The sequence below is a fragment of the Palaemon carinicauda genome, chromosome 1 (genome assembly GCF_036898095.1).
Source record: "Palaemon carinicauda isolate YSFRI2023 chromosome 1, ASM3689809v2, whole genome shotgun sequence".
NCBI lineage: Eukaryota > Metazoa > Arthropoda > Malacostraca > Decapoda > Palaemonidae > Palaemon > Palaemon carinicauda.
The window spans coordinates 256,796,318-256,809,896 of record NC_090725.1 but is presented as its reverse complement, the minus strand read 5'-3'; the positions used below and the strand labels follow the sequence as shown (position 1 = coordinate 256,809,896).

General features: G+C 37.5%; 1 protein-coding gene across 1 annotated transcript in view; it reads left to right on the top strand.

The window, feature by feature from the left end:
• The first annotated feature begins 2,644 nt into the window (after nucleotides 1–2,644).
• The window catches only part of LOC137655364 (calcium-activated chloride channel regulator family member 3-like), a 31,687-nt gene continuing 20,752 nt past the window's right edge, over nucleotides 2,645–13,579 (top strand). Inside the window, 1 exon segment of the mRNA XM_068389259.1 lies at nucleotides 2,645–2,757. The gene's annotated coding sequence lies outside the window, so the exon portion shown is untranslated.

Below are 13,579 nucleotides of genomic sequence, written 5' to 3'. Positions count from 1 at the left end.
TCTGATTCTAGCTTCCATCCATCCACAAAAGGCCTGCCGCCAGCTGTACTACTGACGGCAATAATTGTGGACGGCAGACCAAGAGAGGGCTGAAGACTTCTCAAAAGTATGTTGGGTTTCCCATCGGCAGCCGTCAGGGCTGGCTCAATCTTCTCCCTGTGACATTCACTTCCGGTGAAGGAAGGACATAAGGGGGAAGGTGGCTGAGGAGGCAGAATTGACTGCCGCCGGTAGGGTTCCGGCCAGCAACGCAGACAACCTGGCAAGCTGGGATGACTGTCTCCCGCCGCATACTAAAAGTAAAGTTACATAATAGGAAGAGGAATAATAATATTTCTGTATGCACAATCTTCACTTGTATAATTTGCCTAACTAGCTAATATTACAGCTAAATACCGGGAAATGTCTCCCTACTGACTAAATAAAATGCAACAATAATCGGCGACAGCGGTTGTAAAATGGCCGCCTCCGGTTTGTGGCAACGCTCAACCAAACACACTTAAATTATTAGAACTTAACTGTGAGAAGGGAGCCTAAATTTATACACAGGAAAGAATTAATACTCAACTTTCCAGAAGATGAAGATGCTGGAGATTGCATGATTATTCCGAAAACTTGCAACAAAACACCGGGAAAACGTTGGGAGAACACCTAGCTTATAACGCTACAAGTAAAGGAATGGCGGCCAGTAGTAGTATGGATAGGAGGTCCACCGGGTACCTAAATCAGCACCCCCTTCTATCGCCACTCTTCGCCCTTACATCAAAGAGTTAAATCTATTCGGGGTGAAGATTGCTATGTGTCGTATCTAAAAAATATGTCCCCCTGATATTATGCGATATCTGTAACTGGATACTCGTGTCAGGAGTTAGAATCCTGGAGACCTTCGGTTTAATTCTCTGGGAGTATCACTGTAGCAGTGGTTCCCAACCTGTGGTACGCGTACCACTAGTGGTACGCGAGGGCCTTCCAGGTGGTACGCGAACACTTTCGGGGTCATGAACGTGGAGAGCAGATGCTACGGAATGTTCAACCTCCTGACTACCCTTGAGACGGAGCCCACTGATGAATTTGCCCAAGAAATCGTCCATCACCTCTCACTGCTCAAGACTGAATTGAAGCATTACTTCCCGGACGTGACATGTTGTGCCTACGTCGCCAATCCGTTCTCCGTTGATCCAGCCGATCTGCCTGTTGGAACCGGGGAACAAGAGGAACTCATAGATATCCAGGCTTACGAGACAGCAAAGACGAAGCGCACAAAATGCTCTCCTTTAAACTTCTGTGTGAGCATGGCCTCCTCGTACCCGACGCTAGCCCGGCACACTGTTCCCCAGCTACTGATTTTCCCTTCGACGCGGGATGCGAACAGGGGTTCTCAGCCTTCATGGCCATCAAGTCGAAGAGCCGGAACCGTCTTGCTGCGCCCGGGCATGATTTCCAATGTGCTGTGAGCAAAGTCATGCCCCGCATTGACCAGCTGGTGGAGAAGAAGCAGATAGAGCCCTCACATTGAGTTGTTGTTTTCTTAGTTAATTTGTGTGTTCTATCTCTACAATTATTGAAATAAAGTGGTATCTGATCGAATTTAGTTTCTCTGGAACCAGGTGGTACGCGGCGACTGTACGGGAACTCAAAGTGGTACTCGATCACAAAAAGGTTGGGAATCACTGCTGTAGCAAATATCCCTTAGAAAGCTACCTTAAGGAACCTTCCATCAGGACGACATGGTCGAGCCCAAAAAATAAACATAATCAATAGACATAACTACGTTAAATCAATGTAGTTCAGTTAAACAGGCCAGAATTATAACAAATACATAGAAATACATAAAAAAAATAAGTGAGTGAAATATACTAAAAAATAAGAAATTAAACCAAATCCATCAAAAACAAAAAATTAAATGAATGACATAGGAAAAGAACAATACCAAAATCAGGCTAAATATACAGAAACAACATGGAAAACAATAAAAGAATTCACAAAACATAATTGATATGGAAAAGAAAATAATAATACACACAAATAACCTGGAATACAGGAAGAAATAGAAAAAAAATCAAAGGATAAGCTTTTGATGTATTTGGTTTAAATTCTTATCTTTTAGTATATTTCACTCTTCATATCTTATGTATTTCGATGTATTTGTTATAATTCCGGCCTGTTTAACTGAACTTCGTTGATTTAACGTAATTATGTCTATAGATTTATGTTTTACGTTCATTTTTTAGCTCCGATGTGGGAAACGTTGTTCCCGAAAGCTTGGCAAATAAATTTTCTAAATGCTGAAGTATCTACTTTCCTTCACCTTTCTACTATCTATATAAACAAAAAAAGCTGTAAATCATATGAGATTTAGTTCACAATAAAGAGGACAATCAAGAAATATAGGCCTAGACAAAATAACCATCAAATTAATAAAGACCGAAGGAATGGAAACAATAAAGAACGAGACTTGACACGCCGCCTCCTATACAAATGCCCTTAACGGGATGATTAGATAATCAGCATTAATGTAGAAGGGAATAAGGTGCGATATATCTAATTAACAATGTTATCATCTGAACACCTATCGCACCCTTCTTGCTATAGATAACGTAGTTTTATCGGAATGGAGTATTTTCAAAATTTGATTTGGTTGATCGACGGATTATGACAAAACAGTCATCCAAAACATACGCGGTGATTCTGTAGTATTATTTGTGGTGCTTCTCTCGTGCTATAAGAAGCCAAACCTTGGCAAGGAAAATATAGAAGGTACTAGTACTGGTAATACTTCCATGTTTTAATTATCATTACAAAATTTTACTTTATATCTAATACCAAACGTAAGAGTTGAAATAAAAATATTCCCTAAATATTACAGTCATGATTTGCCATGAAAGTCAGAGAGATGGTTCTACATTTCTTTTAACAAATTCTGCTGCAAAAGTAGGCTAAGCAATTGAAATGTGATTTAAAAATCTAACTAATGCAATGTAATTACGTTTTATTGGCACGAATACGTCAAATATATTTCCTTTTATTGAATAGATTGTAATTCCTAATATGCACAGAAATTAGTTCTGAATAGACACTTCCTTTAGGCTTTTTTTTTTTAAAATAGGATTTTCTAAATTTTTGCTTTCGAAATCATACTTTCAGTCTTCAGTCAGTTAAACGGATACAATCCATCTTTGATTTAAACTTACTATTTAGACTACCACGCAAAACTGGAAAACGTTGATTTGTTTATGGCATAATACTTTAGCACTGAGGTGAGGGTAAGTTTGGGATCTATTTTTGAAGAATTGAGTTCCCACCATGACTGCATACATATCAAGTTCACCGTACTAATGTTAATGACTAGTACAGCTGGTTTCATTCATTCTGGAACACGTCATGGGAAGCTACAGAGAAGTCCGACAGCTGCGGTACAGGTTTATGAAAATGTTATAGATAAGCACCTGATAACCTATGAAAGTTGAGAAGAAAACCCATTATATCCTAGTTAAAGCAGTTGATAAAAGCAACCAGATGAACTTTAAAGTGATTTTCAGGGAAGCATGTGTTAAGCAACATATACTGACTGGTAGTGGTGGGTTTTAAAATGAGGTGTAGAAAACTCAAGAAGAGAAAGGGGAGATCTAGAATTAAAGTTTGAGAGCTTAAAGAAGAAAAAGGATGAGTAAGTTAGGAATGAGAGAGAGAGAGAGAGAGAGAGAGAGAGAGAGAGAGAGAGAGAGAGAGAGAGAGAGAGAGAGAGAGAGGGGGGGGGGGGGGGACTGGAAAGGATGAACTTAGAGTGTGAACAGAATAACAAAGTCGAAAATATCGGTGTGGCTATGAGAGAAATATGTGTAGGGGAAGCAGAGAAATTATTGGAAAGAACCAGCGGATATGGTGTGTCGAGGCGCAAGAATCAATTATAAGAAAATCGAAGGCATTTAAGGATTGGGAAGTAAGACATGTACAGGGAGCAAAGTAACGGTACAGTTAATAGGAAAATGATTCTAGGAGGAAAGTAGGTATAGGTATTGGAAGAGCCGTAGAGCAATTGAATGAAAGGCTAGAAATAAGGGAAGGAGAAAAAGATATTTATAAGATTTCAAGCTTGAGGAGAAGGCAGAGACAGGATTCGGGGCAACTGGGAGTTAGTTATCAAGGATAGAGATGGAAATATACTACATAGGGATGAGACATTAAGAGGAGATGGAGAGGTTTTAAACGACCATTGAAAACTCAAAATTAGAGACAGATGAGGTGGGAAAAGCACTAAGTGTGGAGAGGCCAGTTAAGGAGATACGATGTAAAGAAGTGAAGCCGGCACAGTGTAAAATGAAAAACAGTAAAGCACCAGGTCCATCAGAATTTCAAATCTAAATGGTCAAGATTCTAGCTACAGACGGGGAAGACTGGATGCTGGTTATATCAAGAGCAATATGGGAAGAAATAAGGCCTAAATACTGGGAAGAGAGTCTAATGTCATATATATTTAAGCAGAATGGTGATGTCATGGAATGCGGTAACCACAGAGGATTAAACTAACAGAGCATGGTTTGAAAGTTTTTGAGAGGGTACTACAGTAGATGAGAGGTTGAGAGAGATTGTAAAGATTGGGAAACAACCATATGGATTCATCAGGGGAAAGGGACTATGGATGATATCTTTATAGTCTGGCAGCTACAAGATAAGAGCCTAGAGGGAAACCAGAAGCTCTTCTGTGGCTTTGGATATCTAGAGAAGGCTTATGATCGAATACCAAGAGAAGTGATGATTTGGTGCTTGAGGAAGAGGAAAGTTTCGGAGAAGATGGTTAGAAAGGTAGAGATGATGTACAAAAGAACAAGGACAAAAGTAATAATAGCTGTTGGGGAAACAAACATTTAAAGTTAGTGTTGAATTACACCAGGGTCAGCATTAAGTTGATTTTTATTTATGGTAGTCATGAATATGTTGAGTGAAGAGATCAGAAATGAAGAATTGTGGGAACTGCTATATGCATAGAATTTGGGGATTAGGCCTACCACTGAAAATTATGAAGAATTACAGAAAAGGGTTGCAAAGTGACAAGAGACTGGAGAGGGGTGGCTTGAGAGTAAATGGTGAGTAGTAAGGAAGGTAGGGACAAGATATCCATGCATTAAAGTAGAGGCTCGGTTATAAAACAGGTGGAACAATTTAGATACTTAGGAACTACTATAAGTAAAGAGAGAGGATGCGAGGCTAAATTGAAAATAGGATAAAAGTACCCTGGGGGAAATGGGGAAAGGTAACAGGAGTAGTATGGGAAAAGAAAATGCCAATCAAACTAAAAGTCAAGATCTATAGCACAATAATAAGAGTAGTATCAATATATGGATTAGAAACGTGAATCATGGTAGGAATTGCAAAAGATGATAAAAGAATTAATAGCGAAAGCAGAAATGTAAGACTGAAAATGAATATGAGTAAAACTAAGATAATGTTCAATGAAAATGCAGAGACATCAAATAAGGGTTATGGACTAACCTCTGGAAATTGTTGATGAATATGCATAATTTATTAGAACAGAGTTTCTCCAGGAAACGAGACCGAAATTAAAAGAAGGATAAGCATGGGATAGAGAGCTTTTGGTAAACAAAATGAGATTATGAAAAAGTAAAATGTCACTTTCTCTAAAACGAACAGTTTTTAATCAGTAGGTACTACCAGTATTAAGTTATGCATCAGAAACTTGGAGCCTTACTAAAGCCTTAGAACCTGAGCTAGTTACCACTCGAAGAGCTATGGCAAGAATAATGATGGGAGTAACACTAAGAGACAGAAAAAGAGTAACATGGACACGAGAGCAAACTAAAGTAGAGGATATTGTAATAACATATGAAAAAGAGATAGACATGGGCAGGATATATAATGAGAATAGCATATAATAGATGGACATTTAGAATAACAGAATGGGCCCCAAGAGATTGCAGTAACATGGAAAGGAAGAGAAGAGACTGGATTGACAAACTAAGAACGTTTGGGGGTATGGACTGCCATAGAAAGACCATAAACAGACTCAAGTGGAAGGACATGTCTGAGGCCTTTGTTCTGCACTGGACTAGTAACGGCTGATGATGATGATGCTCAGAACTTTATGTCATTCTAGAAGCCTATCGAGGTCCTGGATGATTGGCGAGTTAGGTAGAGCATCCATAACCTACTTAGTGAAGGCATTAGAATAGTTCAGTGTAGCATAGAAATCCTTACCCCAGCAATTTAGAATCTCAACCCATTCTTTAAGTGAGCTGATCAAAGAGATTGTGTTTTTATTTGGCACATAGATGAATCTGGTTGCATTATAAAAGCCTTGCAAGTTCTTTTGGTCAGTAAAGGCTTGAATTTCCATAGCCCTTTCAACCCACCTGAAGTTCTCTAGCATATGTATCTGACGTTGTGCCTGTGACCTAAGGTCCCTTCATCTTCGGGCCAGTGAAGATAAGTGAGGGTTTGCAAGATATGCATTGTGTGCTTTCCATTTTTACTTGAGTAATTGATAAATGAGGTTAGAGGTTCCATCAAACAAATTTTTATGAGTGTTGTTTCTGCTGCACCTCCAAACAGATCTTAGAACATTGCTATCTCAGACTCTGGAGATCACTCAGAAATGCCATTTAAGGACGAGAGGCCTTCAGCCATTTGAGTTTGAAAAGGATTCGTCGTTTCATACTTTTTCAGGTCAACACAGTTAAATTTCTTAATCGCGGCCTGATTTCGAAATTTTCTACTTCTCCCTCACAATTCGTTTACTCTGCTCTTGACATCTTACTTAGGACTTGCTTCTTCAGTATTTTATGTATTATTTCAAAATACTTTTAGTCTGTAACGAATGTTTCTATTTCTCTAACAAGGTCATCTATTATTCCCTATTTACTTTTTACTAGAGTAGTCTCCCGCATCTTTCTTTTATGTCTTCTTCCATATTTCTTCTAAAGTCCTTCAACCTGGCCTCGTGATTAACATGGTAACAAACAGCACTAATGTCAAGACCAATCATACAAACTTCAGGACCTCAATCAAGTGATATATGGACATCACTGTAGATTACAATAAGAACATCACAGGAGCCAATTCCCTTGCAGAAATCAGCGATTTTTATAAAATGCAAAGGAAAAATAAAATTTTGGTCTACATCTTCATGGGTATCAAGTGAAAGAGTTAGTTTTACGGGACCGAACAGTTAGCTTAGTTCTGCACTCTAAAATCCACTGCTGGTGGCACCCAAAAATATAGAATGTATTTAAGAATAACATTAATTAACAACGGGGTCACAGTAGTCGGCATGCAAACACTTATGTACCTTTAATATTTTAACCGGCTTGTGTTTAGTCTTTTTCATACAAATGGAAATTTTAAGCCGTGGATGTTGCTCATCCGCTGAATGGTCTTTCCATTGTTCCATAATAATAAATACTATTGCTTTATCTCTCTGTCTAATGATTGTGTATCGTATAAGTATGGGTAACAATCCAACTTGTATAAAATCAGCAGAAAAATATAACAAGTCTAAGAGACTTTAGCTGTTGTCGATTCAGTAAGCATAAAAAGGCTCCTCAGATGCAAAAGAAGTTGGGGGGTACAAGAGTATCAATCAACACACACCACAAGAGGCATGGGTGTACGTCGCTGCTTTAGCTAAGAAATACATTTAGGGGCACATATACGACTATGACAAAATTATACATTGTCTCTCTGTGACTGAAAAAATAATGTATTGTTTAGGTCAGGATTTCTCTCTAAAATAATGTATAGCTTAGATCAAGAAATCTCTCTCTCTCTCTCTCTCTCTCTCTCTCTCTCTCTCTCTCTCTCTCTCTCTCTCTCTCTCTCTATTATATATATATATATATATATATATATATATATATATATATATACATATACAGTATATATATATATATATATATATATATATATATATATATATATATATATATATATATATATATATATATATATATATATATAAAACTGTATAGTTTAGATCAGGGACTCTCTCTCTTAGGATGCCTGAAAACTTTAAATCAATCAATCAATCAATCTCTCTCTCTCTCTCTCTCTCTCTCTCTCTCTCTCTCTCTCTCTCTCTCTCTCTCTCTCTCTCTCTCTCTCTCTCTCTCTCTCCAAATTGGATAAAAATGATAATTTAAATATACATCGTTTTAAATTGTAACTATTGTAACGAAAGCGACCAACAAATGCAATGAATGTCTAAAAATTGGCAAAGGAAAATCATTAAAACAGACACAAATGAATGAATAATTCTATAAATACTATAAATAGAAAGAATGAATACGTACTTTATTCAGTGAAATAAAAAAAAATCTACTTATCTTTTCTTACTTTTAACGTTTTAAATTAAATGTATGTTTCCTTAAGTCATTAACCTTCTAATCACAACTGATGCTTATACGTGCACATAGCCAACAGTCTTAGGATGAAGCGATCATCTTTTGAAACTGGCGCACCCTTACATTTATCAGATAAGGGGACTTATCTTTTTAGACTTTAGAAATAGCTTTGATAACGTCACATTATTGGCTCTAGGGAAGGATAATATGGAATTAAAACCATATTACTAAAATTCCCAAAAATGACTGAGAGCACAATTTTATATTTGTGATAACGCACCGATTTCTTAGATCGTGTAACTAATCGTTTTCAAATGGTCATGAGAGCAAATGGGGTCATTGGAACAGTTTTCAAAGTTTAGAGGAATTATTGAGGGATTTAAAAAGTTATCTTATTTCCCATTAATTCTTGAAATGAATAAAGAAAATCAATGGGAGCTAAATTTGAACGAAATACAACAAATAGTTCGAAAAAAATATGACTTTGCTCCTATGGAGGCTTTGGTAATTATAATAGCCTACAAGTCTAATGTTATAAGAAACGAATATTTCACTGGAGTGAAATAAGAAATATTTACTTTAAACTACAACGAGGCTTTTGATTAAATGAATCCTGCTGTTTAAGCAACACATGGCTAGCGAAAACCTTCGAGATTTACGGGACGCTTGTTTTTTGCATTAGCGTTTACCACTCACTGTTGGTGGATTTGTGAAGAAGTGTGCAAGGATCACATTAAGATATTTAAATCTTACCACGTTAATAATCAATAGTGTCTGTTTAAATATTTGTTTAAATACAATCCTTATATTTTTTTACATGAAATCCAAACATAGTAGCATCTTCAAAATCCTTTTCTTTCCGACTTGAAAAATTCAGCTTATATCTTAAATAGCTTTCGATTTGTAGGTATTTATTTGGAATCTGTTCGGTGTTATAATATAAAGTAATTTCATCTAAATCTATGAACCTATAAACTTTACACAAATTTGACCAATAGCACATAAACGGTGGTATATGCCCCGTTGTACACTCAATCACTCATGATTTATACAAAAGAATATTTGGTGTATCCCAGCCAAGTCATTATTCGATTCCAATGGCATTTCTAGGTTACCCATCTACCCTTGACAGTCTAGTAACGTAATCTATTCTTCAAGTACAATTCTCACATCCAAATAACTTTATCAACAGATATAAAATTCAGCAGAATCTCTGTTTTCATTGTTGATCCATGACTAAAGTAAACCAATGGAGCTCTACAGATTGGTATTGCTTGGTCAACCAGTAAAGTACAGTATTACCGTCCCCTTCTTGGAGGAGAAAGCTGACTTGTGGTTCTGTAAACAATCCCCTCAATATTGTTCTCAAAATAGTGACTATCGTTGTACTATGCAACAGGTAGTAGTCACACAAGGCACGATTGAGATCAAGACATCGGAAAAGAATTCAATGCCTCAGTAATCGCCACTTCACCCATTGCCGTTTGCGCTGTATGTAGCCAAGGGAGAGCACTAGCAAGACACTTCACTACTTGAATGGTTTTCCCAGATGTCACAATTTTGATGTATAAGATCCTATCTAATTGGTTTGAACATTTTCGAAATGGTGCATTCAACACGCTAAGTTCCTAACACTGAATTCTAAGACACTGATGTTATCATCTGGCCAGCAGAAGCAGGTAGTTAAAATTTTCAGGCAGAGTTTGGGGAGGGAGAGATAGTGTTTCCAATTTTAGTAACGAAGATAGAAGCAATTTTTGGAGAGGAATTGCTTGAATGTACACTCGGGAACTCTATTCTATCTTATTTCTCTTCCTCTTATTTTATTAAAGTTTTTTATAGTTTATATAGGAATTATTTATTTTAATGTTACTGTTCTTAAAATATTTAATTTTTCCTTGTATCCTTTCCTCACTGGGCAATTTTCCCTGGGCTTGTAGCATTCTGCTTTTCCACCTAGGGTTGTAACTTAGCAAGTAATAATAATAATAATAATAATAATAATAATAATAATAATAATAATAATAATAATAATAACAAAGCATTAAATTTAACATACTTGTTCTCCCAGTGATCCCGATCATATCTGGCTGATAGGGCAATTGAAAATCCAAGATGGCGGCCAAATTAGTTACCAAAAGTTGATGTTTAGCTAAGAATTATTTGTAGTTGTCCGATTTGCATAATCTATATATATGGATTCCTGTTTTCAAGTTTACTGAAGTAGATTTTAATGTTCATAAAACAAAATGACCAATATTGTTCAATGTTTATAGAGGCAAGTGACATATATTTTTCAAGTTTTTAGTACTTTTTCAAAAGCCATCATATTGTCCATTTTTTTTACTTCGTAAGCTTTGCACCACAATGTTTAAACCATGATACTGATCATCTAGCTGCTACTGCTCACATACGCAGCTGCAGAGTGATGTGCAGGAAAACGCTGATTGTAAGCACTTGCACCTTCCTTTGCAGCCTTTCTTTCAGGAATGCTTTGTCAGTTCCCAACAGCTCGCTGCAAAGTCCCTCCTTTCTGTATCCACCACCATTCAACAAGACTGCTTGTATCTGAATTGGAGATGGCTGGCTGGACCCTGATGATCCCAGCCTGATGGGCTGCATGCTTTGCATAGTCTCTGAGGGCTGCCCGTGTTGGCAGAATTGAGTTGTATGGCCTCTGCTTCCGGCCAAAGAGATCTAGTCATGTTTCATCCTCACTAGCAGCTGTGCTTGATCTCTCATAGATGAGGAAAACGAATCTCTCCAGTCCCTGTAGATCAAGATCACTAATCAATGTTGGATGCTGTCTGAGATCAGTGACTGTTTCAGAAACATCAATACATTCCAAGCCTGCCATGCAAATTTCTTCAGTTTTCCATGGAAGTCACACACGACATCATATCCAGTGAATGCATGAAAGTGTAGGATCCCTCCAGCTTTCTCAATCCTAATTGCAGAAACAACCTCATGCAATGGAATCCACCGAATCTTGGCTCCTAGGCCAAAGGCTATCTGCTTAGTTTCAATACCTATTTCCTGTAAGGATGCAGCACAGGTATTGCTATGACTGGCACATTCGTGTCATTAGTCTTAATGATAAGAAACTTTCTCCCATCAGTCGTTGCATCCCTGGCATTTACAAATATTTGAGAGTCAGTTGTTCATGACAACATGGGGACACTGCATCCAGAGACTTCATTGTGTTGCTAATGGCACCATCTCCTTTTGTGATGATGACTGTGCTAGTTATCATCTCTGCTTCACATATCTCTACAAGTGAAACAACTATGTCATGTTGTTTGCATAAGAAAGGAAGTTTTGCCAATTACCTGGTGTCTTACTTATTCCTGTTACTCTTCTGCTTACCTGTCTCCAACCCCTCTTATACCTGGCACCATAGTATTCCCCTTTTGGGATGATGTCTTCTTTAGCATAATAATAAAATGTCTTTGAAGTATGTGAGGGTAAAGCATTGATATGTGCTGGTCCATCAATGAGGATTGCATCTGCCTTTGGTTCTCTGTCTGGGATGTTCAGATGCAGTTCAATAACGTCAACCTGTTATGATTTCTGATACATAAGACGCTTGCTACTATCACCGAGAGATGCAGGATGTGACTGATTCTCGTACTTGAATTCTTGCAAATCACACTGCCTGTTCTGGCAGATGAACAGCTACCATTTCAGCAATATTCTTCTTGTCTAGCATCAGCACGTTGGCCGATTTCTCTTAGGATGGGTTGTCAATATCCTGCGTCACTGCAGAGAGTGATTTCACCTTTTCTAAGTATGATTTCTAGGTACTCAGTGTCTACTCATGGTGTCTGCTACTGTAGATGGCATCTATAGAACCAGACATAGCCTTGTATTTAACTACTAGACAACTAACTTTGGGTTTAGTGACCATCTACCATCACCTTGGATCCTTGCGTTATTTAGCTTGAGTGCTTGATCGACTGCTAGGGCAGAGAATTCTCTTCTAAACTTGTGGACAACAAAGTTCCCTTTATGATACTCCCTGGCCACATCTGAATGTTGTTGATTAAGTGACATCATATCTCTGTAAGGCGAATTAGGAACCATCGTGCATAATTCACATTGTTATTTGACAAAAAGTAAATCACCAATTCTAAAAGTGCTTCATAGTACAAGTTGAAGTCACCTTCTATGAAGGTGCAGATCAGGGTAAATATGGTGAACTCCATGCTGAGTTTCACAGTAGTGATGTCGCAAATGTACTTCGGTAGTACCCGACAATGACTCACAGACCTCCTGTGTGCTATGCTCATCTAGTTTAGCCCACGAGGCGATGTGGTTTACCACAGAACTTCAGAGAAAATTAGTGAGAAAAATACATCAATGTGTTTAATAAACAATAAAATCTTGAAAAATATATGCATCTGTAAAATCATGAAACAGATTTATCCAGTTACTTTATAAACAGTAAATTCTTGGGGAAAATATGTCACTTTACTTTACAAACATTAAAATCTACTTTAGTACTTCTAAGCAAAACGTCAACTTCGGCCGGCTAATTTGGCGGCCGACTTCGATTCTCACTTCGCCAATCTGCCATATTAGATTAGCATGACTTGGAGAACAAGTGTGCAAAATTTGAAACTTGTATCATCATTTGCACGATTTTCAGCTATCTCCAACAGGGAGGGGCCTGTGTTTTATTATGGAGTCTTTCGGACACGACTAGATCAGCCTCGAAAAGTCGAATGTGTCATCTATTCCTTTTCAACAACTTGTAAACAGATTGGTAGTCCCCCTAAATTATGTGTTTTCCATTTATACTGATGACTGAGGTCTCAGATATTTGCTGGATTGTATTTGTTGCCTAAACCGTATGATGAGAGGCATCAACTTGTTTATCAGTAGTTAACTTTTTTGGACATCACGACTGGGGACCATCTTCTGTACGGTCTTTGCCTTGATTGAATTCAGAAGTTCACTTTTTAATAGTAAAATAGGAAGGGCAGTCCGTAACAAGTAATCTACTAATTCTTTATGGATTTCATTGAGGTTAAAACGTTTATAACACAAAATTACGGTGCTGCCATCTTTTTTGTCACTATTTCAAGAGTTTGCTTGCCTCTAGCAATTGTTAATGTACATCAACTGCAATTTATAAAAGTCAAAGAACAGTGGGTTTCTACATAAACATATAATTGGTCAGTTGTAGTATGCAGTCACGCCAAAGTTTAACTTACGACTCGTGA